Below are 27,195 nucleotides of genomic sequence, written 5' to 3'. Positions count from 1 at the left end.
GATATCTATAGATTTATTTGCACACTTCCATTTGTGAAAGTCTTTTGCTTTTTTCAAAGCCATTGCAGATACTTCCTTCTCCACAAAGTCTTTCTTCTCTTCTCTTCTCCTCCCCTAGGTGAAAGTTATCTCAAATTTCTCCTAGTACTTGGTCTGGACCTCTATATTGCAGCTCCTCTTTCTCTCAGTCATTTGTGTAGAAATCCACTCTCATAGTATATTGTAAATATCTGGAGAGCAGGGGCCATATTTGTAATTTTTGCTTTTCTATAACTGGAGTCAACTCAATACACTCATTAAATATTTTGTTGTGTCTGACTATTCATAACCCCATCTGGGGTTTTCTTGGCAAATATACTGGAGATGCCATTTCCTTCTCCAGTTAATTTTCCTGATGAAGAAATTGAGGCAAACAGGGTTAAGTGACTTGCCCAGAGTCACACAGCCAATAAGTGTCTGAAGCAGGGTTTTAACTTAGGTTACCCTGGGATGGCCAAGAACTCTCTCTACTGTTCCTCTTAGCTGTCCTTCCTTATGCATTATGTACATTATGTACATGCTTAATACAGAATGTCCCCAGAAATTTGGGTTTATAAGATTATTTACTTACAAAAATGAACAAAAAGGAAATATGTTTTGAGTGATAATATACATATAACCTAGACTGAATTGCTTGCCAGCTTTGGGAGAGGAGATGGAAGAAGGAAGGGAGACAATTTGGATCATATAATTTTGGAAAACTTGTGTGGAAATTTGTTATTACATGAAATAGGTAAAATAAAGTGTCCCCAAAGTCTTAGTGGAGTTGTAAGCTTAAACGCCATATCTGTTTGGTGAGTTGGATTTATTGAATTCTTTCTCTTCAAGGATCAATGATGTGATCTCAAGATCACATGATTCAATAAGAATATGTAACAATGTGTAGTCCTGGTTGCAAATGGGTAAGTGAAATATTGCTGCAATTTTCCTGTATGCTTGTAGGATATAAGCTATCTCAATTGGGCCTTGCTGGTGACTCAAGGACCTGTTTTGATTTTATTTTTACTCAAAAATTTATACACATAAAATTTTATATATATACATATATATTCATATCTAGAATTTTTTTTCTCTTCTGTTCATTTTTTTGGGGGGGGTTTGTTTATTTTTTTGGAGAATTAATTCATATACCTCATAGCTCAGCCATGCATCCCAGGGTGATTCTAGTACTGGTCAATACCCTCCTGAGAGGGGATTGTATAATTATCTTAAAATACAAAGTTTAAGCTCTTTTAAAGCAACTTTAGGGAAAGAAAATCGCCAACACCCCAAACCAAGAAAGTGAATCTTTTGGAGAAGATGCTATAAGGATGCTTACAGAAATCATATACTACATCAAGAGATCCAGAGTGAATTTTGGGATATAATGAACTGAACTGCAGGAGGAGGAACCTATCATTTATTCTGATTGTAAACTCTTATGCCAAAGGGGAGTGGCCCCTATTTGGTTTTTTGTCCATGTGTCTAGTAATCATTTTCCCCTTTCTCTCTTATTCCCCAAATTGTAATTTCCCTCTATGTAAGGCACAATATTTTATACTCCTCTAGTGAGAGAATCTTTAAATGTATAGGTTCCAAATTGTAGAATGATTCATTGGGGAGACCTGACATGTTAATCTCCTAGAAAACCCAAGTGAGGAGATTTAACATGCTGGTCTCCCAAAGAAAGGGGGGAGGATGGAATTGTGCCAAGGAAATTTACCCTCCCCCCTTTCTTAGGTCACATAGGTGACATCATCTCCTGTCAACTATCTGCATGTGCATACCTGGCATGAGTCTGAACTTGACTGGGAGTTGAGGATTGCCTAAAGGAAATCATTGAGTGGATTGGGTCACAAGGATAGAATGGTAGCCTGAAAAAAGCAGCAATAGAGTCAAGAGATCACGATTCAGGGGCCAGGGCCTGCCCTGACCCCCTGGACTTCCCCCCTAGGCAGCCCAGGCAAAATAGGAAGCCACACTAGGTTCCGGAGACATGATGTGTGTGAGAGTGAGTGGGCAGAGAAAAAGTTTGATAAACTGAGGCAAGAATGGATTTCACTCTCTGCTCTTCTCTTCCATGTTTGTTGCTGACTGTTTTTCCCTGTGAGAGTGGCTAGGGGGCCCTAATGATGGCCACAGAATAGCAAACTAGATGGAATAACCTATATATTTCTCTCTAATTTTTCCATCTTTTCCCCATGTTATTTATGATTCAATAAAATTATTCATTATGGCCAGTCTCATAAATTTTGCCCTTACAAATGGAAAGCAAACTAGATTTGAAATTAGGAGATTTGATAGAGGCCTAGCTTTGTCAAGATAGGAACTAACTGTGTGACCTTGAATTTTTCTAGACTTCAGTTTCTTTTTCGTTAAAATGATCATGTATATTAGTAGAACTGAAGCTCCTTGAGGGCAGGGGCTTGTTTCATTTCCATCTCTATATCTGTGACTCATAAGAAATACTTAATAAATTTGTATTGGATTGGGTTGGATTGCAGAATAAAGAACACATATATCAACCATAAACCAAAGAGAACATTCTAGTTTATTTTAAAAGTTTTTTTTTTTTGATACTACAGAATTTCTCATGGCCAAATATTATCATTAATCTTTGCTTATAAAGATGTGATCTAACAGTAAGAACACCAGAATACCTTAGTAAGAAGATTGTTTTTCCTCTGCTTTTCCTTTTTGGGTCTCAATTTTCTCATCTCTTAAACGAAGGGGAAGAAATGATATAGGATTACCAAAGTTCCCTTCTATTTCTGATAATCTATATTCAATATTCAAAAGTCCCTTTGAGATTTAATATTCTATGTTCTAAGATCCTTTCTTGCTCTGACAAAATTTGTTTCTACTTCCATGCAGGATTCAATGCTATTTTAATTCATAATAGAAAGATTATCTAGTGTAAAGTGTGGAAAGGAAATGAGAACAAGTTCTGGATTTTCTGCCACTGTGTTAGAACAAGCAACAGTGGGAATATCTTAGAGTCCAATTATAGAGCCAAGGAATGGGTTATGGTAATAGAACAATTTGAAGGCTTTAAAACAGCACAGTGTTATGGAAAGAGTTTTCACAGTATCTGGAAGCACCGGGGATCAAATCATGGCTCTGCTATTTATGAGACTTTAAAAAAAAATTCCAAAATTGCTTTTATTTAGTTGGAAGTAGTCCTAAAGAAATTGTGATATTGGGCTTATGTACAAAATATTTCAAAAAGGAAAAATCATAGGGCAAAGAATATATACCCTTGTGTCCCATCCTAGGGAGAAAAAAAAAAAGACTGGTGAAGAGTATCCAAGGGCAATTTTTCAGGGGATGTTCAACAAAGAGAAAGTGTCCATCTGTCTTTCTCTAGTTTCTTTCAGGGTTCACAGTTTGGGGACAGGAATACTCAGTCTTCCCTCTCCCCTACAACCTGAAGCGGTAGCACTTAAAGTGGAACCAAAGCTGGAAGATGTCTTTGATAAACTGACAGCTGGAGCCTTAGCAGTATGAATACTCCCACTCTTGGTTGACAGTCTTGAACATAATGTCCTCAGATGGAGATCTGGCATGGAAATATAGAACAGAAAAGTCTTTGTTGTCCTGGCACGCCTCCTGGAAGTACTCAGGTGTAGACTGCTTGTCATTCAGGTCTGAGTAAAAGATGTTAAACTTGTAGCCTTGCACAATCTTTGGTAGGGGTGTTGTCAAAGTCATAGTGGGTCTGGTTGTATTTGTTTCACTAAAAACCTGTGCAGATACAGTTAAAGAAGCAAGGCTTATGGAGACAGGATTTTGTGAGGAGCTCAAAGCACTGAACTGAACTTTGTTCCCATTCCCTCCATGGTCTGGTGGAAGAAGGCATTTTCTGCATTCTTACTGGCAAATCTTGATATCTTTAGCTGTTGCTGAGAGAGTAGGAGGCTCTGAAGATTCTCTTCTGATTTTATCCCATGGGTGTTAAAGGGCAGCTCATTGGAGGTGAGCTACCTGGGGCTGTGCCTGCCAGAGTTATAGACATCTGTGCTTTGCTGGATCAAGTCATCCTGTATTAGCATGGCTTCCCTGCCCTGCCACCTCCTCTTTCCCTCTGCTTCAGCGTTGGCATCTTTTTCAACTTCAGGCTCTTCTGAGGCATTTGATAGAGAAGGCACCAGTTGTGCCTGACCTGGGTCTTCAGGCTCTGATATTTTGTTAGAAGATGTCTCTTTCTTAAGGAAGAGGAACAGGTGCTCACTCTCAACCCCTTGCGCTTCTTTCAGCATCTACAATTTTTGCTGTTGTACATCCTGATGATGTTCATGCAGTCTGGCTCTGGCCATGTGTGCCTTGAGTTACTCTCCCAGTAGCCAATGTCCAAGTCGAGTTTCCCCTCCCTGAATCTTGTCCTCAATGCCCTGGAAGATCACCTGGAGCTCAATGTAGGTCGTCCTTTTGAACACCAATTGTACATCAGAATAGAGGCATTTATCCCTTTTCAGTGCCCTGCTGGTCCCCTTCCAGGTGCCTCAAGTTTGTGAAGTTTAGAGCTCTCATCTTTTGTAATGATGGTCACATCTCTCTAGAAATCTACATTCTTGCCCTCCAGCAGGTCTTCCTTGCCTGATACTTTGAGGCCATTGAAGGAGGCATAGGGCTCATGCACCTCACAGCCAGGTCATTATCCTCTCTGCATTGATATACTTGGCCAGGAGGTCAGTGGGCTTGGCCCTTCTTTATAAAGTTTGGCTTGTAGAAGGTGAAAGTTGTATTCTTGTTCCTCCCACTTTTTGAAAAGCTCTTTCTCCTTTTCCTTCCTCAGCTTCCCTCTCTCAGTCCAAGTACAGTCACTTCACCTTCTGCAATTCAAGTTGATTGTCTCTGGATCTTGTGTTTCTCCCTCAGTTCTTTCTCTTCCAGGTGGATGATCCTTTTCTTCCCTAGTGCCTTGTTCCATAGGAATGTTCTCAGCAAATTGTTGTCTTCGAAGGAGTTGTGAGTATTAGTGTAACCCTTATACTCCTCACTCCAGTCCATCTTTTCTCTTTTCTTTCCTCCTTTGGCCTCCTTCTTTGCTAGTTCCCTGGAACATTTCTCCAGAATGGAGTCAAAGGCCTTTTTCAACTCCTCTTGATTCTTTTTCTCTTCTGCTAGTCTTTCTTGTTCCTGGATGCTCAAGATGTCCAGGGCCTCTTGAGGGTTCTGAGAGCTGGATGGTTAAGGTTATATGGAAGACACCAAAGGGGTGCATGATCTGGTATGGCGATGTCTCCTCCTGCAACTCCTCCTGAGACCCTTCCTTGGCTCATTCCCAGAATCTGTCTGGGAAGGCTGCCCATATCAGGGTTGTGACTTCCTTGGGTTTCTATGATCTCTTTCAGGTAACTGATATTTCTTCAATTTCCTGCTAAGTCGTTTTTTCTCAGAATCTTTTCCTGCTCTCTATTCATGGCTCCTCCACTATGGAGGCCTCTTCTTCCCCTCAATATTCTTGCATACCCATTATCCATCATTGGGGTTCCCACTCCAGCTCTTGCTCTGACACTGCTTTTGACACATATGCCAACCCAGGCACAAATAATAAACTCTGGTTCTTAGGCTTTGGAGAATGTTTCCTCTTACTGAGGTGCAGTTTAAAAAAAAATACTACAAAAAGATAGAGATTGGACAGTCCTAAACTGTTTTCTAATTATTTAAGATTGTCTACAATTTAAAGGCCTAAATTTTGTCTAAAGTTAAAGACCTCTATCTTTGTCACCAATTTTATTTCTTCTTCATCACCTTTGCTGGGGGACATCTAACTTTCCTGCCAACATTCTATTTTCAGAGAGAATATGGGTCCTGGGAGTTTTTTTTTTTTTCTGCCACCCAATTTCTCTGCTACCAGGTTGATTAAATATGTCAGTATCCAATGAAACAGTAGTGACTTTTTCCTTTTCTAGCAGGAGCTTCATAAGATAGTATTAAGCTATTGGGTTTCCTCGGATGGAAGAAGTAACTTATCTTGAGAACTATAGGAAGTGAGGACATTTTTGTAGGTATTTTTGCTACTGAGTTCTAACCTCTTTAGAGAAATTTATATGCCAATTTCCGAGAAGTCTGTGCTTCACTGAAAAATTGAATGCATTTCTTAAAAAGGGTTTTTATGGTGATTGTACTAAGAGATCATACCCAGAATCCTGTTACCTTCTCAGACACAAATGTGGTGGCTTCAATTCTGTGATTAATTTTCCCAAGTTTAATTATTACTTCAGACAGAGCATCCAAGGCATTTAAATAGAGGACCTTCCTAGACTAAAGATCTTCCTTTCCAGAGAACTATGTCAGGAAGGGGATGCATCAGGGATCATAAATTCTCCTTTGCCTTTTTAACACTTTATGGGCTCCCAGGCAGCCCCAACAATAGGATGGGGAGTGACTCTTAACAGCTCATTAAGGTTGTTTTTACCAAATGCTAATAATAAAAAGCAACCCTAAAAGCCTGTCTCATTTTTATTCAGAATGCCCTACTGCCGAATATAAAAAGATGCCATAAAATGGAAATGCCAGAGAAAGCTACTAGATGCAGTTATTTGCTGAAGCCACATTAAGATTTCCACATTAACTTGTAATCTCCGAGGTAATAATGGATGGATTTGGCAATTGGGTAACTGTTGGGGAGAATAGAAATTCTCTACACACAGCTTGAAAAAAGCTGTTGTGTCTTTAGAATGTAGATAATACATACATTAACTATCATATGCATATTATTGTAGCATGCAGAAACTAATCAAAGCATAGTTTTATATATCTACAACAGAGAAACAATATCATGGACATGTTAACATTTTTATTTCCTGTCTATTCCTAATGTTATAAGTAAAGGATGAAAAGATTTTTTGTAGAATACTGAATTCATTTCCCCACTCAACTTCCTGATACAGATCTCTACGACCACTGTTCTATGTAGCATAATATTAACCTCAAGTATTAAAGCAGGTTTGGAAATAGTGCTGGGGGAGGGGAGATATTGGGAGAATGAGAATCTAAAAAATCTAGGAATTGAAAAGAAGTTATGAAATTATTATATGAATTATAAATGTTCTATTTCATCTGTACTTATTTATGTACCTCAAACCTATATACATGACCATAAGAGTTATATGAAATTGTTCTATAAACTTCAAAGTGCCATAGAAACATCAGTTGCTATATTTATTATTATGAATGATGAAGTCAAATGTCCCCAATCCTAGATATAGGATTATGAGAAAGATGAATATTTTATCTTAAATTACTTCTCTCTCAAGAACTATCTGTAACCCTATCCATATGGGAAATAGCATCATTTCTCATTCACATAAATATTTATATCACTTCTGCTTTAATTTCCAGCTATTATTTAACTACGTTGTTTCTATTCATAATCCTTTTGGAATACTGCCCTGTTAAGAGCAACACTAGCTCTCTCTGAAAAGTGGCTTTCTAATAATTTTCTTTCTTTCTGGAAACTGTTCCAATGAAGACAATACAAGAGTCTGGTAGAAGAGAGAGCTTGTATTTCTGAACAGCCAGGCATCCTGACAAGAGATGTCGTGTGCTGTAATTGAAAACATTCTTATACTTTTCTGGGTCCTTGCTGTTGTTCTGAATAGGTGAGCAAAACTTTTCAATATTATATCATCCCTTCCCAAGATCTCCAGAACCCCAAATTACAAATTAGTATGTGAAGACTGTACCTCTTTGGTCTTATTTTGGATATCCCCTGAATTTGGCAGATAGTCTCATTTTCTTTAGATTAAGGCTGATATGGAAAATAGATATATTCATAGCTCACTAGGGTCTACTTGCCCAAGCTATGCCACATGTATGTCTGAAGTGATTTATGATTCTCTCCACAACCATGGCCTTTTCAAGGAAGAAGATGGCAAAGTTATAGGTAATTAGAATTGACTCTTTAAATTACAACTGCAATATGACTGAAAGGTATATGTGGTGGGTGTGTGTGTGTGTGTGTGTGTGTGTATGTGTGTGTGTGTGTGTATGTGTGTGTGTACAGGGAGAAATCTCTGAATATTTCCCTGGATTCCATCCTAGTTACCAGTTTTTTAAAATGAGCTACTAAAGTTCTTTAGTGAAATACTTCTGGAAGTCACATTAATGACAAATCCTAGATAAGCAACATCTTTATGAGAATCCTTCCAGTTCTGCAAAGACAGATGTGTCTCCGAACTTTACCTCTAACCACCAGATGGCCAAGTTTGATTCCCTGCCACCCATTACCTCCCAAAGGAAAGGAAGGGATTAGTTTCCTTGAGATCCCTGGTCCATTGCCCTGCTCAGTACTGGCACCAGCACTGGGGTTAAATAAATGGTGAATGGCCTTTAGTTTGGAAAAACTGCTGAGTCCCACCATATGGGCTGCTCCCGGCCCCCGAATATGCTTTATTGGCATGGCTTAGAGGTTTACAAGCAATCTTCTTGAAGTTTTAATGGTGGCTTGGATGATTTATCCTATTTGGAGAGTCACTGCTATAAGGAGACACCCAGTTCCTGGGCTTTTGCTTTCGTTTATTATCAAAACCTTTAATCTTTCCCACAATGCGGCCTCCATCTCCCATAAATAACCCCATTATGGCCACACAAAGAACATATAACCACTCTCATATAAGTTTGGACTTTTCAAGTCATACTTTTTGGAAACCCATTTAACTAAAAACCAGAGCATTTTAGAAGGATAGGAAGTAGGAAGGGGATGGAAATGGTCTGAATAGCTATTTCTGACTTCCAGCTATTCCAGGTAAATTGATGGACTTAAGGAAGATAGCCTTGAAAAGATTACAGTTTCTATTCTTTTCTTCCACAGAATGGTTTTGAGTATATGTTTTTAATATGCTGGGATCTCCTTTCATTGCCCTGATCTTACTCAGTGGGAGAGGAGCTAGCAGTAGTACCAATGTGTTTAAACAGATCAATTACACAAGATTTCAATTTTAGGTGTCCCTTCCTAGGGCTCAACATATCCCCCAGAAGAAGAGACTATACCAGTGGATCAGTATACATTATGCTAGATTTCTGATGTTCACAGATGTATAATTTTAGAGCTGGCAAAATTCTGACGCACTTAGAACTTGCCTTCATATTATGATGAAGTGGAGTCCAGAGAGAGAAAAGTACTTGCCTAAGGAGTACATAGATATAGACCATAGAATAGAAAGGAATCTTGGAGAACATCATCTGGATCATAGATCTAGAGCTAGATGGGACCTCAGAGGCCATCTAGTTCATCCACCTCTCCCATTGTACAGATGAGGAAAATGAGAATCTAAAATTAAGTAACTTGCCTGACACATATATAACATATATAAGTAAACACTATAGACAGGATTTGAACCTAAATCCTTTGACTCCAAAGCCAAAGATCTTTCCATTTTACCAGCTGCCTCTTTATCAATATTTAGTGCTTCTGAAGCATTAAAGCTTTGCCAAGTACTTTTCTCACAATGACTGTGAGGTAGCGGTTGTAAATCTCCTTCCTCTTGTTTTATAGATGAGGAATCTGAGGCTTTGAAAAGGTAAATGACAGTGTACGTAGCAGGATTTAAAATAAGGTCGCATTGCAAAACCCAATTTTCACCAAAAGAAACTAATGCCTGGCTGGAACGTTTAAGTGACTGTCTCAAGTTTACCTAGATAGTAAATAACTTACTTAAGTGCCTGGTCTCAAACCCAAGTCTTCTAATTCCAGATCTGGTGTTTTGTCATTATACTAAACATATTGAACATACAGATCCAATAGTATGTATATATGTTATGTGTACTATACATAGTATCTATAACTTTAGTGTACAGATACACTACGGTATATCCAAATGCATTTTTGAACATAATTGTCCATTTAGTCTAAAATGCTATTTAATAATCTTTATCTAATTATTCTATTCTGGTCTCTCATTTACTATGTACTGCACCACTACATGTTACCTCTAGAGTACCCCTACGAAGTCAGACTTAGATGTGCAAAAGAAACTCAGAAACAGATTCTCAATTGCTATAAATAGTAGTGTTGAAATGACCAAACAGGCCAGTGGCTTAGAAGCATACTGTGTACTCAGGCTTTCACGTCATGTAACTGCACAAATATACAATGAATGAACTTGCAAGAATGTATTTAAGTTTCCTCACAGAATTATTTGTGAAATGAATGAGTAAGCCACTAGTTTTGAGAAAGTAATGGCTGTGTCCTGAGTGCATGAGTGAAAGGTACATTTTTAGTATGGAAATGATGGTATGAACATGATAAGCAAGACCAGAGTGCTTTAGAAACTTCAAAAGAACAATTCTCCATTGCCCGTAGTGATTGATGAGCCTATAACAACCATGGGGGAGGGAGAAGAGGGATGTGGAAATAGCATAATTGCTTTTCAGGTGAGAAAAATCAAGAAAATCTTTGAGTTTTCTCATTTTGGATAGCCCAAAGTTTAGGCAACTAAGATTTAAGAATACCTTGCTTCATAAATCTGGAAGAGGTGAAATTTTGTTGATTTGTATTGTGCAGATATTAATCAGAATTGAGTGTCCTTCTGAACCAGGTTCTGTTGCTTAAAAGTGAAAACAACATCTTTAGAAGCATCAATTCAATACTTCTCCTGAGCAATAAAACTCAAGAAAGTCAGAGTATTATAATTCTTGAGCTGAAAGAAATCTCAGAGGCTATCTAGTCCAGTCCCTTCATTTTGCAGAAAAGTAAATGGAGGCCCAGGAAACTTAAATGACTTAACCAAAGTCACACAGGAACTGAAGAGTATCTCAAAAGACCAAGCTGCATTGATTGACCCAATGTATTTTTTTAACATTGTTTTATTTGGTCATTTCCAAACATTATTCATTGGAAACAAAGATCATTTTCTTTTCTTCCCTCCCCCCCCAACCTCTCCCATAGCTGACGCATGATTCCATTGTTATCACATGTGTTCTTGACTCGAACCCATTTCCCTGTTGTTGGTATTTGCATTAGAGTGTTCATTTAGAGTCTCTCCTCAGTCATATCCCCTCAACCCCTGCAGTCAAGCAGTTGCTTTTCATCGGTATTTTTACTCCCACAGTTTGTCCTCTGCTTGTGGATAGTGTTTTTTAGATCTCTGCAGATTGTTCAGGGACGTTGCATTGCCACTAATGGAGAAGTCCATTACCTTCGATTGTACTACAGTGTGTCAGTCTCTGTGTACAATGTTTTCCTGCCAATGTATTTTTTTTAATTCACAAGGCAAAGAAAATAGAAATAGGATGAAAATTTTAATTTCAGCATAAAATTATAATAACATTTTTGCATCAATTGGTGCATCTGATCCTTTCAAGCCACTGAGGCAAGGTTTGATCCCAGATCCTATTGGCCAATGCTTTTTCTGCTGTACCATGTTACAATTTACATGTTTTATTTTATACATGGTGAGAAGCAATGCGTCTGTGGTATATAGAAAGTTGGCTTCTAAGTCAGAAAGACCTGACATACACTGGCTATGAGATCCTGAACAGGTCCCAACTTTGCAGTGCTTCAAGTATAATTCTAAATCTATAAAAGGCAGAATAGGAGCTGATGGACAGTGGTAGAGGGAATTTCCTCATTGAAAATTCCCTATACAAGGAAATTCCCTTTTACAAGTACAATTTTTAAAGAATCTTAGAACTTTAAAAAAATGACCTATATGGTAGTAGTCTCTCGGTAACTGAGGATGACAATTGTCTTTGTGCGTTTTTGTGCACAAAGACACTTGTGCATGAAGGAGATTTAAGTGGAAAAGTCGATGCACAGAGACAGTCCCACTCTCTCGGCATTGGAAGCCTGGGTCCAGTGGCACGAAAAGTCGTTACACTGGAGACTTCCTCAGCTGCATTGGATGGCCAAGTTGTCTTTTGTGCTCCAACACGCCCTAAGCACTCCACAGTGCTTTGCTGTGTCGCCATCTCAGCCGTTGAACCTTCTTGTTGATTTCTTCTGCCTGTTCCACCGAGACAGTCTTCACATGCTGGGTGAGCAAAGCCCTGGTTCACCAGGGGTCCACGACGACCCGATGGCTACCCTCACAAGGTTTAGCCGACCTGTCGAAGCCGTTGCCCGGGGTGTGGCCGCTGCCACATGCTAGCAGCTACTAGGAGCCACAAGTGAGAGCTGGGTGTCAGGTGGGGGTCAGAGGCTGGAGAGCTGCCCTAGGAGGGCACGACAAGCCCTCCATACCAAAGATATTACTCCTCCCTGAGCACCCCATACACCCCTGTCCTATATACATGCATATATATGCATATACATGTGCAAATAGTTTATCACCTGAAATATGTAGACACACATATATCACATAGATTCCCTGTTTTATAGCTTTCCAAAGGAATTTGAAATTTTAATATTTACAATAAAATGAAGAGGTTATTCTTGTAAAAAAGTGGGAGATGACATAACAAAGTGTGTATAACTAGGAGTCAAGAGATTTGAGAGCCTGAGCTCTGCCCCAATCTAGCTATATGAATTCGGGCAAGTTGTACCTCTTCTCTAGATTTAAAAATGAGCTTAGCTATAAAACGAGAGGGGTGGGAAGGCTAAATGGTCTTAGTTTCTCTAAAGATGCTACACTCAAAAGAAATCCACAAAAATCAATAGCATTTCTATATAATAATAATAATATCAATAGTCAATAATAGGAAGGGAAATCTATTAAATGGTTAGCAATTTACCAAAGCATACTCAATACTTAATAAAATCAATTACAAAATAATTCTTAAAAAGGAAAAGAACAACTCAAATAATTGGAGCAATAGTATGGTTCTCAAAAGAATGATTAAAATATTAACAATCATCTGGAAGAATTTTCCAAAGTACTAATCATAAGAAAAAGGCAAATCAAAACTACATTGTGGGGCAGCTGAGTGGCTCAAATCTGGCCTCAGACACTTCTTTGCTGTGTGACCCTGGACAAATCACTTAACCCCCATTGCCTAGCCCTTACCTTTCTTCTGCCTTAGAACACAGTACTAATTCGATAAGGGTTTAAAACGAAAAACAAAGCAACATTGAAGTTTTGCCTCACTCCCAGTTAGTTGGAAAAGATAGGAATAATTAATGTTGAATGAGTGGTACTAGCACACTAATACTAGATTAGGGAATTTGTGTAACCATTCTGAAGAGCAGTTTGGAATTATGTAGACAAAATGACTAAAATATCCAGATCTTTTGACCCAAAGACTCCATTGATAGGCATATCAAGCCAAGTGCATTTTTAAAAATTTGTTTTTAAGACACTCTATACACATAATATTTGTAGCAACACTTTTTGTGGCATCAAAGAGCTGGATATTTCATGTTTCATGGTTAGAAGATGCAAGACACCATAGTGTCTATAGACATGAGGCAATGGAGATCAAAACCAAAATAGTCTTTGCCTTAAAGGAGTATGATATATACATAATTTATCATATATAATTTATAAATTTTGTATAAGTTGTTTATATGTACATAATAATATATATTTATATAATTTATATTACATATAGAGATTGAGAAATATATACAAAATAGAGTATGGTAATTTTGAGGGCAGGGTACTAACAAGTGGGAAATAGATCACAAAAAGCTTTATATAGGAGGTGATACTTCAATTGACCTTTGAAGTACAAAAGGGATCTAAGAGACAAAAGAAAAGAAAAAGTACTTTGGGTGGAGAGATAGAACTGACTGAAAGTGAAGAGTTGAGGATGACTTTGGGTTTATAAACTTTGGTGACTGGAAATCTGTATTACATTAAATCAATCATTCAATTAATAAATACTTACGAAGGCCCATACTATGTGCCAGATAAAAGTACAATGAGTGAAACAATTTACTCTCTCACAGAGCATTTTTTTTCCATCAGGGGAGATAACATACACATATGTAAGTATATGCCAGATAAATAAAAAGTTTATAGAGGTAAATATATATAGAGCAATTAAAATGTAATTTGGGATGGAGGGCACAAGCAGCTGGTGTATCAGGATAAAATGTTATTTAGGAAGAGAGAGACTATATTAGGTGGAGGTAAGGAGGAAGTGCATTTCATGTTTGGGGGATATCAAGGAATAGAGGCAGAAGATAGGATGTTGTGTGTAAGAAACAAAGAGAAGGTCAAGCTTGACTGAATTGCAGAATATCTGAAGAGGAACATCTGATGAGATTAGAAGGATAGGTTATGTCTTGGTTACATAGGACTTTAAAAATGAAAAGGAGTTTATACTATAGCCCAGAAGCAATAAGGAACCAGTGTATTAGAGTTGGGAGGGACTTGAGGCAAAAATAACAATTGGGAGGCGATTGAAATAATGTAGGCCAGAGGCAAAGAGGGCCTAAACTAAGATCACAGCTGGATGAGGGGAGAAAGGGGATGGAATTCCAGAGATATTGCTAATTAGATCTATATGGTGAGGGAGAATCAAGAGATAAGTATAATGTGAAAGTTCTTTTTTTATTATAGGTCTTTTTTTCTTCCCCAGATTACATGTTGGTATAATTCTCAGTAATCATTTTCAGAAATTTTGTGATCCATGTTCCTTCCCTCCTTCTGCAAGACAACAGATAATATAATAAAGGTTGTACATGTGTTCTTATACAGCATATATGTCTATGTTCAACATGTGAAAGAAGACATGTATTGCTTACATTAGAGAAGAATACATAGAGTAAATAAAATGAAGAATGGTCTGCTTTAATCTGCATTTAGGTTTCATCAGCTCCTTTTACAGTAGTGGACAGCCTTAATCGCTACCCTTGCTTTTTTATCTTTAATTGAAGTAGATTCTGTTCTAACCCTTTACTTTTACTTTGTGTGTGTCTCCCTGCTTTAAATGTGTTTCTTGTAGACTGAATATTGTGGGATTCTGATTTTTAATCCACTTTGTGTTCTTTTCAATTTTATGGGTGAGCTCATCCCATTCAAATTCACAATTATGATGACTAATTTTGTGTTTCCTTCCATCTTATTTTCCTTCTGTTTATCTTTATCTCTCTCCTTTCAGGCTTTCCCTTTTGACAAATATTTTTATTTCTGACTATTGCCTCCCCAAGTTTACCTTCCCTTTTGTCCATATTCCCTCTTTTCTTATTTTCCTTCCCCTTTTTACTTATCAATAGTGTAAGATGGGTTTCTATAGCTGTTTGCTGATATTATACCTATTTTGTGCCAGTTACTGACAAGAGTAAGGTTCAAGTATTGCCAGCCTCCACCTATGTCTTTCCCTCTACAATACTGATTCTTATTTACCACCTTTTGTGGGACAATTTACCACCAATTTTCTTTCTTTTTCTCTTTCTCCAGTATATTCTATTTTATAACTGGATTTTGTTTTGCCTTTTTTTTTATAACAACCAACAATAATCTATTTACTCCCTGTTCTTTTTCATTGTCCTAATTAAGTAATTTTGGTCCTATGTAATTTTGGTACCTTAGTTACTTTGAGTCTCATAGATATTTTAAATATCTTAGTTATCAACTTATGTAATAATACAATCAGTTGATTGTGTTCCTACATCCTTTCCCTTGCAGAATATAATATTCCACACCTTTTTGCTCTTTAATATAGAAGCTGGTATGTCCTGTATAATAACCCTGACTGTGATTCCATGATATTGTGTTTTTTTTTTCTGGCTACTTGTAGCATTTTCTCTTTGACCTGGGAGTTCTGGAGTTGTCTACACTAGGCCTAGTATTGTTAAATCTGGGATCTCTTTCAGGTGATGATCAGTGGATTGTTTTAGTCTCTATTTTCCTCTTTCGTTTGGAAACAAGGCAGTTCTTGAAATTTTTCTTGCAATATGGTATCTAGACTTTTTTTGATCATGGCTTCAGGCAGTCTAATGATTCTTAGGTTATCTCTTCTGGTTCTATTTTCTAGCAAGATAGTTGAAAATTTCTCCTTTTTCATCCTTTTAATCTGTTTATTTTGTCATTTTCAGCAGTCTTATGAAGTCATTAGCTTTCATTTGTCCAATTCTAATTTTTAGGGAGCCATTTTTAGTTTGGGGCTTTGTACTTCATTTTTTAGAGAGTTATTTTCCTGTTTCAGGTTTATTTCCTTTTTCTTGGGAAATCTGTTTTCTTCAGTGAGTTTTTGCTTTAAACTGTTGACTTTATCTATCATTTTCTTTTAAAAAAGAAAACGAAGTGGATTTAGCTGGATTCCATCCCTTAGCTGCCAATTCCTAGTGGTGTTGTGAGTGTCAGGTCTATTCATTTTGCTGAGGGTTCCCCTAGATGTGCTTGCACGGGGCTGATCCTCAACCTTCCCAGCATGTGGTTGCACTGGGCCACTCTTCACACAGCTGATTCCAGTACTCTTACCTTTTATTCCAGCATTTGCACCAGGATGCTCCTCATGTGGCTGATTTGATTACTCTCAACTCTTAAGCCAGTGAGATCAGGCATTCCTGCTTCCCCTCTATGTTTTCCTTGGCTGAAACCCTGCTTCACCATATTTTCTTGCCTCCAGACTTTTTTTTTGAAAAAATTTTTTGGCTATTTAAAGTTGAAATTGAGGTTCTTTTTTTAAAATAAAATTTCAGTACTATTTTCTGTTTCTTACATCAATATAGTAACCTATATTTTCCCCTCTTTTCCCCACAAGAGAACACTAGGGCAAATAGTATCTTTTTGGAGAGAAAAAAAACGGTCAAATGCTGAAGTTTTTTTTGTTTTTTTTTTTAACTCTTACCTTCTGTCTTGGAATCAATACTCTGTATTGGTTCCAAGGCAGAAGAGTGGTAAGGGCTAGGCAATGGGGGTTAAGTGACTTGCCCAGGGTCACACAGCTGGGAGGTGTCTGAGGTCAGACTTGAACCTAGGCCTGGCTCTCAATTCACTGGGCTACCCAGCTGCCCTCTGAGGTTCTTAATCTGAGATAGTTTGAAAAATATGAATGTTTTGGGAAAAGGGGATGGTAATGAATTCAATTAGGGACATGTTAAGTTTGACATATCTCTAGGATGTCTAGTTTGAAGTTTCTAATAGGCAATGGCTGATAAAGGACTGAAGCTTAGTTTGGGATCTAAAGAGGGCCTAGGACAGAAACACTTGGGGAAACGTGCACCAAAATAGGAGAGTTAGGGAAAGGAGTTTATTTTGAGGGAAAAGATAAGAAGTTCTATTTTAGATAGGTTAAGTTTGAGATGCCTCTGGGGCATACTGTTAGAAATATCTAATTGGTAGTTAATGATGACAACTAGATTGTGAAGAGAACATGCATCTAGCAGTGTAGAAGTGACCCCCCAAAAATAGGATTGTCATGAAGGGAGTGATAATGGTAAATAATCTAAGTGCTCCAGTGGAATTCACATAATGCAGAAAGAACACAAGAATGCTTTAGGAACACAATGGCAAATTTATAGGAGGACATGAATGAGTGTCAGACTAGAAGGAATGCCCATATTTATATGATGAGAGATTAACTGGAATATCATAGAATCAGAATAAAACACAAACATTTGAGATTAAGTATGTTATTAAATGTCTTTGTTGGATTGGTGTGCTCTAAAATGACTGATTATAGAGGAGGTGAGCATAAATTGTTCTCAGCCTCAGTTTCCCCACATGTAAAATGAGAATAATAATAGCATTTATCTCACAGGGTTGTTTTGAGGATCAAATGCACTAATATGGAAAAGTGCTTTGCAAACCCTAAAATGCTATATTTTGTTGAGTTGTTTCGGTTATATCCAACTCTTTATGATCGCATTTGGGATTTCTTCTCAAAGATACCATAGTGGTTTGCCATTTCCTTTTCCAGATCATTTTATTGATGAAGAAATTGAGGCAAACAAAGTTAAATGATTTGCCTAGAGCCACATAGCTAGTAAGTGTCTGAGGACAGATTTGAACTCAAGAATATGAGTCTTCCTGATTCTAGGTCCAGCACTCTATCCATTGTCCCACCTAGCTGCCCTAAAGTTCTATATAGATGCCATTACTACTACTACTACTACTACTACTACTACTATTACTACTACTACTACTACTACTACTACTACTACTACTACTACTACTACTACTACTATTACTTCTAATTCTACTGTTGCTGATGTTGAATTATTCAATTTAAATGATTCTTGGAAGAAGTAAGAAGATATAATAGGAAAGACCACTGAATTAAAGTCAGAGGACCTGAGTTTGAATCATGACTTTGTCACTTCCTACTTGCCTGAACTTGGGCAAACTGCTTAACCTCTCTAGGCCACCATGCCTTAGTCTTTAATATAAAAGGGTTAAAACTAGATGATGTCTTAGATCTTTCCCAGTTCTAAACCTATTATCTGATCAGAGGTTCAGAAATTCTTAAGATTTTGAAATTTCCTCAATCTATTAAGGCATTTCCTGTTGGATTTATTCAACACAAAAGGTTTATTGCCTTTTTCTTTCTTTTTTATTACTTTATTCAATACTTTAGGGGATTGATTTAGGCCAATGAGCCCCTCATGAGGTCTTTCTAGGTATTGTCTGATGAGTCTATCTGTTTGCTATCCTTTCCATATCTGTTTGGAATGAAGACATAAACCTTTATGGATCATAAGGATTGATATTCAACTTGGATTTCCAGAAATGTATATGTGAGTGTGTGTGTGTGTGTGTGTGTGTGTGTGTGTGTGTGTGTGTGTGAATTTTCAGGGATGCAGTCACTTTGAAATTTGACCCTTTAAGTGTAGGGCTGCCTGAGAGAATAAGGAAGAATGGAAAGAGTAGATCAATAAGTCTTGCTGAAAATAAAACACACATTAGCATATAGTATTCCACATACCCAAGATTAATGCCTTTTTAGAGTGGAACAGAGCTCCATGTGGATCTTTGGGACTAATTTGCCAGTAGCAGAAAGATTAGAGAGCAAACTGTGAATGAACTGGGGCTAGAGAAAAGTTTGAGTTATATAGAGAGTTGATTGGGTTGTATTGTGAATTCTACATTTGGAATTTAAATACATTCTTGGGACAATACCTTTCTTACTAACAAATACAAAATAGCCCCAGGAGGGATGTTATGCAGTTATTAGCAAAGAGATGGCTTGATCTAATATCAAATATCAGACTTCCTTTTCTTATAGTTATGCAAAAGAGGTTAGGTAGAATCACCACCTTCCCCATTTCCTGCCCTACCCCTCATTCCATCCCCTAGTCATCAGAGTTATAATACCCTACATTTATGTGTGACATTTTATTGCATACTGTGCTTCAATATATAGAGTCTAACATCTAATCCTCACAGCATCTAGGTGAGCTAGATAGGGCATTATTACCCCCAATTTATGGATAGGGAAAAATGAGGCTCTTTTTATTGCAGGGATATTTCCAAAATGAATGTCTAATAATATGGAAAGTTCCCTGAGCTGCTGGAAAGAAAAGGACTAGTATTATAGTTCTATAACTGAAATGAAGGTTACAGACTATACTGGGCCCAACCCCATCATTTTACAACTGAGTAAACTGAGCTCCTAGGAAGTTAAATGGCTTGCAGCAAGAGCCAAAAATAGTCCTAAGCCATCAAAGACAGGATTTAAACATTAATTAAAATGCTGATGAATTCAAGAATAACTTTGATCCCAAACATGGAATTGCAGAGTTAGGGGGAACTGTGGACATGAGACAATCCATCCCTCTTATTTTACAGCTGAGAATACTGAGGCTCAGGAAAAGCTATATGAAGTCACCTTTAAAAACAATACTCTAAATTCTTTGTATCTTCATTTTTAAAAATAATGTTTTCTTGCTGGTTGAGTTCAACTTCTTTACAAATGAGTAAAAGAGAAAGAGAAAAACTTATTTATGACAATGTTGTGAATGCTGTAGCAGAATCAAGCTGGCTAGCATTTAATATCCCCCTACTTCCCTATTCTTTTCCAGTTTTCCTTGGTATCTTGGAAAGAAAAAAAAAATATTGTGCAGAGTCAAATCCATCAGGACATATTTAAAAATGTTAATTTAAAACAGTTACCCCTGTATTTATAGGTCTGTTCACATATTTGTTTAAATCTCAGCTTCATCTAATCCTTCCAACTGACATGTGACTCTAAGCCCTGAAGATCAGGGGCCTTTTATATCAGGAGAAGAAATCACCAGCATCCTGGAAAAGTTGGCGTGAAATTGTAATGACAGAGAAAAAGAGTCATTAAGTGGCTCACCAAATAATTCAGTTTAATCTACAGGAAGTGACCATCAAAGCACTTTGAGGGTCTGAGGGTGGAGCTGGAGAAGCTTGACTGAAGGACCATGGCTTTTTATTAGGAGAAAAAGTCAGATTGCAAGTGATTTCCCTAGGAAGGAAGAGCTACAAGATGAAACCACAGCCATATAATCAATCAACAAACATTTATTAAACATTTACTGTGTCAGGCACTCTAATGAGTGTTGGACACTCTCAATAGTGACTATGGCCAGAAACCAAACACCAGCAGGATTTTCTGTCACAACGGACTTTTGTCTATACAAATGCTCATTAATAAAAATAACATGAAAAAAATTACACAGCAACAGTCTCTGAGCCAGGAGCATCATGAGTTTTAGATTTAGAGCTGGAGGGGATTTTAGAAATTATCTGTTCCAATTCCTTCATTTTACAGACAAGAAAATTAATGTTCACAGAGAAGAAAAGTCTTGCCCAAGGTCATGTGGTAAATGGAATATCCTGGGATTTGAACCCAAGTCATTTGGATCCAAATCTAATCAATCTATCAAGGAGCATTTATTAAATGCTTACTATGTGACAGGCAGTATAGAAAAAGCTGACTATACAAAAAAGGCAAAAACAGTCCAATTACAAGGGGCTTACATTCTAAAAACATGTAAATAATGAGGTACATACAAGATATTGATAATAGATGGAAAGTTATCTCAGATGGGCACCAAGAAAGGCATCCAAAACTCTTTTTTGCTTTTCTCCTTTGTCTTCTACTCACTTTGAACTAAACATTCAATCCTGAGAAAAGTTATCACTCACCTCCAATCTTCCCACAAAACCCACTGTCTGTTGTTTTGTAAAGCCAATCTAGGGAGGCAATTGTAGCTTAATGATAAAAGGATGAAGTAAATTAAGTAGTTGAGCCATCTTTGTTAGTTATAATGATCATATTTCACTGTATTAATCTGAAAGGAGGATAATTAACTTCTTAGGTTTAAGCAAAAAAGGAGGTGAATGAGGAATAAAAGACTGATTGGGATTTATATCTACTTTATATCTACTTTCCCCCATACCCCCTACTTGTGAATCATTCTGTTTTTTAAAACACCATATACCTTTTAATTCAGAAATACCACTCTTAGGTTTATTGCCTAAGGTGATCAGGGAAAAAGGAAAAGAATCTATATATCCTGTTAAAATATTTATTTATTTGTTGTTTTTTTATACATCAAAATATTGAGTTAACTCTCTCTTTCCTTCCCCTCCCTCCAATAGGGAAGGCATTTAACAACAACAACAACAACAAATATATATATATATATATATTATATCCATATAATATATAACTTTGTCTCACTTATTTCTATTCATCAGTTCTTTCTCTGAAGGTGGACATATACAAATCATTGTCCTCTCCCATCCCCCCATCAGAGAAGGAATCATTTGGCAAAAAGATATATATATAACTGTCTTATTTATTTCTATTTATCAAGTCTTTCTTTGGAGGTGGATATATGCAAGTCATTTCCCTTCCCCAGCCCCCATTAGAAGGAATCATTTGAAAAAAAGATAATTGATCTATCTATCTATCTATCTATCTATCTATCTATCTATCTATCTATCTATCTATCCATCCATCCATCTATCTATCTATCTATCTATCTATCTATCTATCTATCTATCTAATTGTCTGTCTATCTTTCTGTCTGTCTATCTTTCTATCTATCTATCTATCTATCTATCAATCAATCAATCACATCAATTCATGTTCTAAAGTATTTATAGCAGCTCTCTTTATGGTGGCAAAGAACTGGAAATTAAAGAGATGCCCATCAATTGCAGATTGGCTAAACAAATTGTGGCATATGATTGTGATGGAATACTACTATATCATAAGAAATGAAGAGTAGGCTAAATATGGAAAAACAAAGAAAGACCTACATGAAATTATGAAGAGTAGAAGGATAAGAACCAAGAGAACATTTTATACAGCAACAGAAATATTGTTTGAAGAATGACTTGTATATGTCCATCTCCAGAGAAGGAATCGATAAACACAAGTAAGACAGTTTAAAATATATGTTTATGTATATCTACATATTTTTGTCAAATGATGGCTTCTCTAGCGCAGGAAAAGGAGGGAGAGAGGGAGTTACTTGGGAATTTTAATGTAACAAACAAATAAATGAATTAAACAGACATACACACATACACAAAGAAATCACTCTCTGCTTCAGGATAAGTGATATTTGGAAAGAATATTAACAAAGAAAGCACCCCATAGGTAACAGCTATCTAATTAACTATGTTCCTAACAAGGGAATTTTCAAAGGACCCAAGTTAACCAACTCCAGAATTCTATAAGCTCATATGTAGCTTTTATGAAATATCAGTGACTAGGATTAAACTTCTAGGTGGGGCCTTTATCTTTCTCCATCACTTTCACAGGCTCTTATAGTAAATTTCTAGAACTAAAACAACCTGAACCATTTCAAAATTCTTTAAAACTCCTAAGTTGTTTTAGGTTTGCCTTGGACTTCCTTAAAGAGAGAAATCTCCTCTCTAAGAACAAGGAGAAGGACAGCAACTAGACTTGTGATTTCATTGATGTAGGGAATCCCAGATGAGTTAACTCTCTAAAAATGCAGTTTGGCACCTTCTGTACAATTTATGGTCTTAGTTGCCTAGATCACTGCCCAAGTCACAAAACCAGTATATATCAAAAGGGGAATTTTACCTCAGTTCTTTCTGGGTTTGATCCTACCCCTATTCTGCCTATCTTCCACACAGAATTAGAATTACAGTTGGTGACTTAATTTACAATGGTTTTTTAGGAGGTCAGGAAAGAATGCATTGATTTAAATGTCTTAATATCCTCCCTATCTCTGTTTATCTGACTTAAGCTGAGTGACAATAAGGCTGTGGCTTTTAAGATAGGGTAGCTTATCTTATTAACAGTGTTCTACTTAACCTTTCCAGAAAAAAAAAAGCCATACTATAAAAAGAATCAATAGAATATAAAAGAATGAAAATGCCTTTCTCTCTAGCATTAAGAGAGCATAAAAATGCAATTGAAGATTTTTGAAATTTACCTGAACCCAACCTATTGTGACTGTTCTTTGTGACCTCTCTATATATCTGAAGAACATTTGAAAAGCTGGACAATTTATCTATTTTATTTTGGGTAGTTGGAGAGGAAGGGGTGGGATGAGATAAAATTATTTGTATTGTAGGGGGCAGCTAAGTGACTCAGGAATAAAGCACTGGGCCTAGAGTCAGGAAGACTTGAGTTCAAATGTGACTTCAGACACTTACTACATGTGACTGAGCAAGTCACTTAATTCTGTTAGCCTCAGTTTCATCATGTGTAAAATGCACTGGAGAAGGACATGACAAACTATTTCAATATCTTTGCCAAGAATACTCCAAATGGTGTCAAAATGTTGGACATGACTAAACAATAATAAAAATTATTCTTTTATTCTCCATATTTCCTCCTCTTTATGGCTACACTTAAGCAACTAGCTTGCCTATTGTAGATTAATATAAGTATATGAGTTGGTCATGTTTATGCATTTTATTTTCTAATGACTCTGGACTAAAGTTAATAAACAAAATTAAAATATGACTGATATAGACCTAGAGCCAAAGAATCTGTTTATTGGTTAAAATCAGTCTATATGGGATATTGAAAACTTCCAAACAAATAATATTAACTATCAAGGACACACATGAATTAGTAGTTGACTCTAAGTTGACTTTTTTGTTTTCTTTTACTGAGAGCTCCAACCTTATCAAGTTCTATTGCTTCAGCAAAATGATTTTGGATTCATTCAAAAAATATTTATGGAATATCTACTAGGCATATAGTACTGTGGGGAATACAAAATTCAGTATCACACACTCTCCCTGTACAAGGAACTTGAGGAATATAGTTACATTTTTAGATGCAGCATTTTCAGAAATTGGCAAATGCCACACATTAGGGTTTGATTAATTGTCTAAACTCCGAAAGCGATGGAGAAAATGTTAATGAGGCAAAATAAACTGAAAAGTGTTTCCTGTATATGCCACCTTCTAGTCAGTTAAAGTTAAATGTTTATCATCACAATATCTTTTATTATTTACTGTATTAGAAATTAGACTGGATAAAATTTTAAAATATTTATTAATTTATTAAAAATGATAATAAATCTATTACATGTGAACATAAATGTTATTTTAATGAAAAATAATGATGCTTTTCAAAACAAAATTCATGAAAAGAGTGGCATTTTCTTCCTTATTTTTAGAATTCTCTTTAATGTCTGGCTAATACATTTGCTCCCGCATTCAATCTGTTAAGATATCATTGAAATATATAAGGAAAACACAGCCTCATACAGATATGTAGTTGGCAAAGAGAAAAGTATTTTAATTGGCAAATAACATTTATTATTATTATTATTAATTATTACTACACCCGTACCTTCTGTCTTGGAATTAATACTGGGTATTGGTTCTAAAGCAGAAGAGTGAAGAGTGGTAAGGGCTAGACAATGGGGATTAAGTGACTTGTCCAGGGTCACACAACTAGGAAGTGTCTGAGGCCAGATTTGAACCTAGGAACTCTCATCTCTGGGACTGACTCTCAATCCACTGAGCTACCTAGCTGCCCCTTTGGTATTATTTTAAAATAGTTTTAAATGTGATCCTATGTGATCCCTGAAAGGATCTAAGGGAACAGAACATAATGGATGCTACCCCTGCTTTTTTTAACTTTGGCAAAAGCATAATAGATTCTGTTCTATCTAGACTTTTACCTTTACTTTGTGTGTGTCTCCCTGCTTTAAATGTGTTTTTTGTAGGCTGTATATCATGTGATTCTGGCTTTGAATACACTCTGCTATCCTCTCCTGTTTTAGGGTGAGTTCATCTCATTCACATTCCTAGTTATGATTACTATGTGTTTTCCTCCATCTTCTTTTTCCTGATTTATCCTTTTCTTCCTCTCCTTTTAGCTTTCCCCTGTTCACAAATGTTTTTGTTTCTAACTACTAACTCTCCAGGTTCACTCTGTCTTTAGCCTGTTCTCTTTCTTATTCCTCCTCTTGGTAAGATGTGATGGAATGCTATTGCAACATAAAAAATGACGAACAAGAAGATCACACACACACACACACACACACACACACACACACACACACACAAACTGGAAAGACTTACATGAAGTGATACAAAGTGAAGTAAGTAAGTAGAACCACAAGAATTTTGTACAAAGTAACAGCAATGATTATCAACTGTGAATAACTTAACTATTATCAGCAATGTAAGGATGCAGGACAATTCCAAGGAACACATGATGGAAAAGATTATCCATTGCTATAGAAGGAGATGATGAAGTCTGAATGCAGATTGATTGAAGATTCACTTTAAAAAAATTTCCTCCATGAATTTTTCTCTAGTGTGATGTCTTTTTTCACAACATGACGAACATGAAAATATGTATTTTATGATAACATATGTACAACCAATATCATATTACCTGATGTCTTGGGAAAGGGGGGAGGAGTGAGAGGTAGGAGAACACGGATCAAAAAATGTCAGAAAGCAATTATTAAAAATTGTACCAATATGTAATCTGGGAAAAAAAAAAGAATACAATGTATGGTCTAGTGGGAGAACTAAGGCACATATACAAATAATTATAATTAGAGGGAAACTGTGACAGTGTAAAGTGAAAGTTAGGTATGAAACAAACTCTGGGAGTTTGGAGGAGGCAAGGATATTCAGGGAAGATACTTTGGAAAAGGTGTCATTTTAGCTATTTTTAAAGGTTTATAAGAAAGGAGTAAGAATTGGATATTGAAAATAATAAGAAAGGCATTCTGGATAGAGGGAATGTTCAAGAAGCCTGGTATTCTTTTGATGTTGTAATTGTTGTTCAGTCATAGTCTGATTCCCTTTGGAGTTTTTTTGGAAAAGATACTGTAATGGCTTGCTATTTCCTTCTCCAATTCATTTTACAGACAAGGAAGCTGACGCAAACAGGATTAAGTTACTTGCCCAGGGTCACACAGCTACTAAGTGTCTGAGGCCAGATTTGAACTCAGGAAGATGAGTTTTACTGACTGCAGACTGGACATTCTATCCATTGTGCCACATAGGGGCCTCTGTTGTTGATTTACAAGCTTCTAAAGAGTGGTTCATGGGAATAATCCAGCAAATAAATCCTAGGCATCAGCTGTAAGAAAAGAAATATGATCAAATAATTTTCAAATATATCCAAACCCTTTAGATCAGTGATGGGCAAACTTTTGAGCTTGGTGTGTCAAAATTCACCAAAAAACTGAGCATAATAACTCAGGTGGTGTGTCACTTCTAGAAAAAACCCCATAATTTTGTGATATTTATAGTTTAAATAACAAAAAATATATAATTGTAATATATAGCTATTTAATAAACCAAAAACTAATTATTAGGTTATCTGCTTAGTGACTTCTGTGTTCACCTGTCAGTCGATTTCTTTTGTTGATCTTGGTATTAATTAACTTGTGGGGGGTGCCGTGAACTAAGATAAGTAAGGGGTAGGGGGAATTCTTTAATCTGCCTATGAGTGACTTTTTTGTTGCTGAATTTCATTGGCTAAATATTTAATTGAAGGTTCGTATTTTGTACACTTCAAGCCCAAGCAAGCACTACTAACTTCATCTGTCAATCTGTTTCTTTTGTTGGTTTTGATATTATTTAATGTTGAGAATATGGTCTCACAAAAGTATGTAGAGGGGAAAAATTGTGAGTAAAGCCATTGCTATATTTTTCAGGGTGCTAAAAGTTTCTGATAATTGGTTCCAGGTACTCCTCTGTTGCAGGGGAGCCGGAGCCTCCCAGTCTTCCACTGGCTGAAAGCAGTGACTGCCATCCACCCACCTGCCAGACCAAGTGTGCTCCTTCTGTGGGCTCTCTTCCTCCCTGCCCTTGCGGAAGCCCCAGGTGGAGCAGCCTCCCCCCCCTTCCTCTGCCAGGCTGTGGGGCATTGCTCCTGGGCCCCGAGGTACACTAAGTCTGC

The 27,195-nt window shown here is 36.8% G+C and overlaps 1 pseudogene; it reads right to left on the bottom strand.

The window, feature by feature from the left end:
• Positions 1-3,438: 3,438 nt before the first annotated feature.
• LOC100028400 (splicing factor Cactin-like) lies at positions 3,439-27,163 on the bottom strand (annotated as a pseudogene).
• Positions 27,164-27,195: the final 32 nt, after the last annotated feature.

Source organism: Monodelphis domestica, chromosome 1 (genome assembly GCF_027887165.1).
Source record: "Monodelphis domestica isolate mMonDom1 chromosome 1, mMonDom1.pri, whole genome shotgun sequence".
NCBI classification, from domain to species: domain Eukaryota; kingdom Metazoa; phylum Chordata; class Mammalia; order Didelphimorphia; family Didelphidae; genus Monodelphis; species Monodelphis domestica.
The sequence above is the reverse complement of the archived record's forward strand: the minus strand, read 5'-3'. Positions and strand labels throughout refer to the sequence as shown.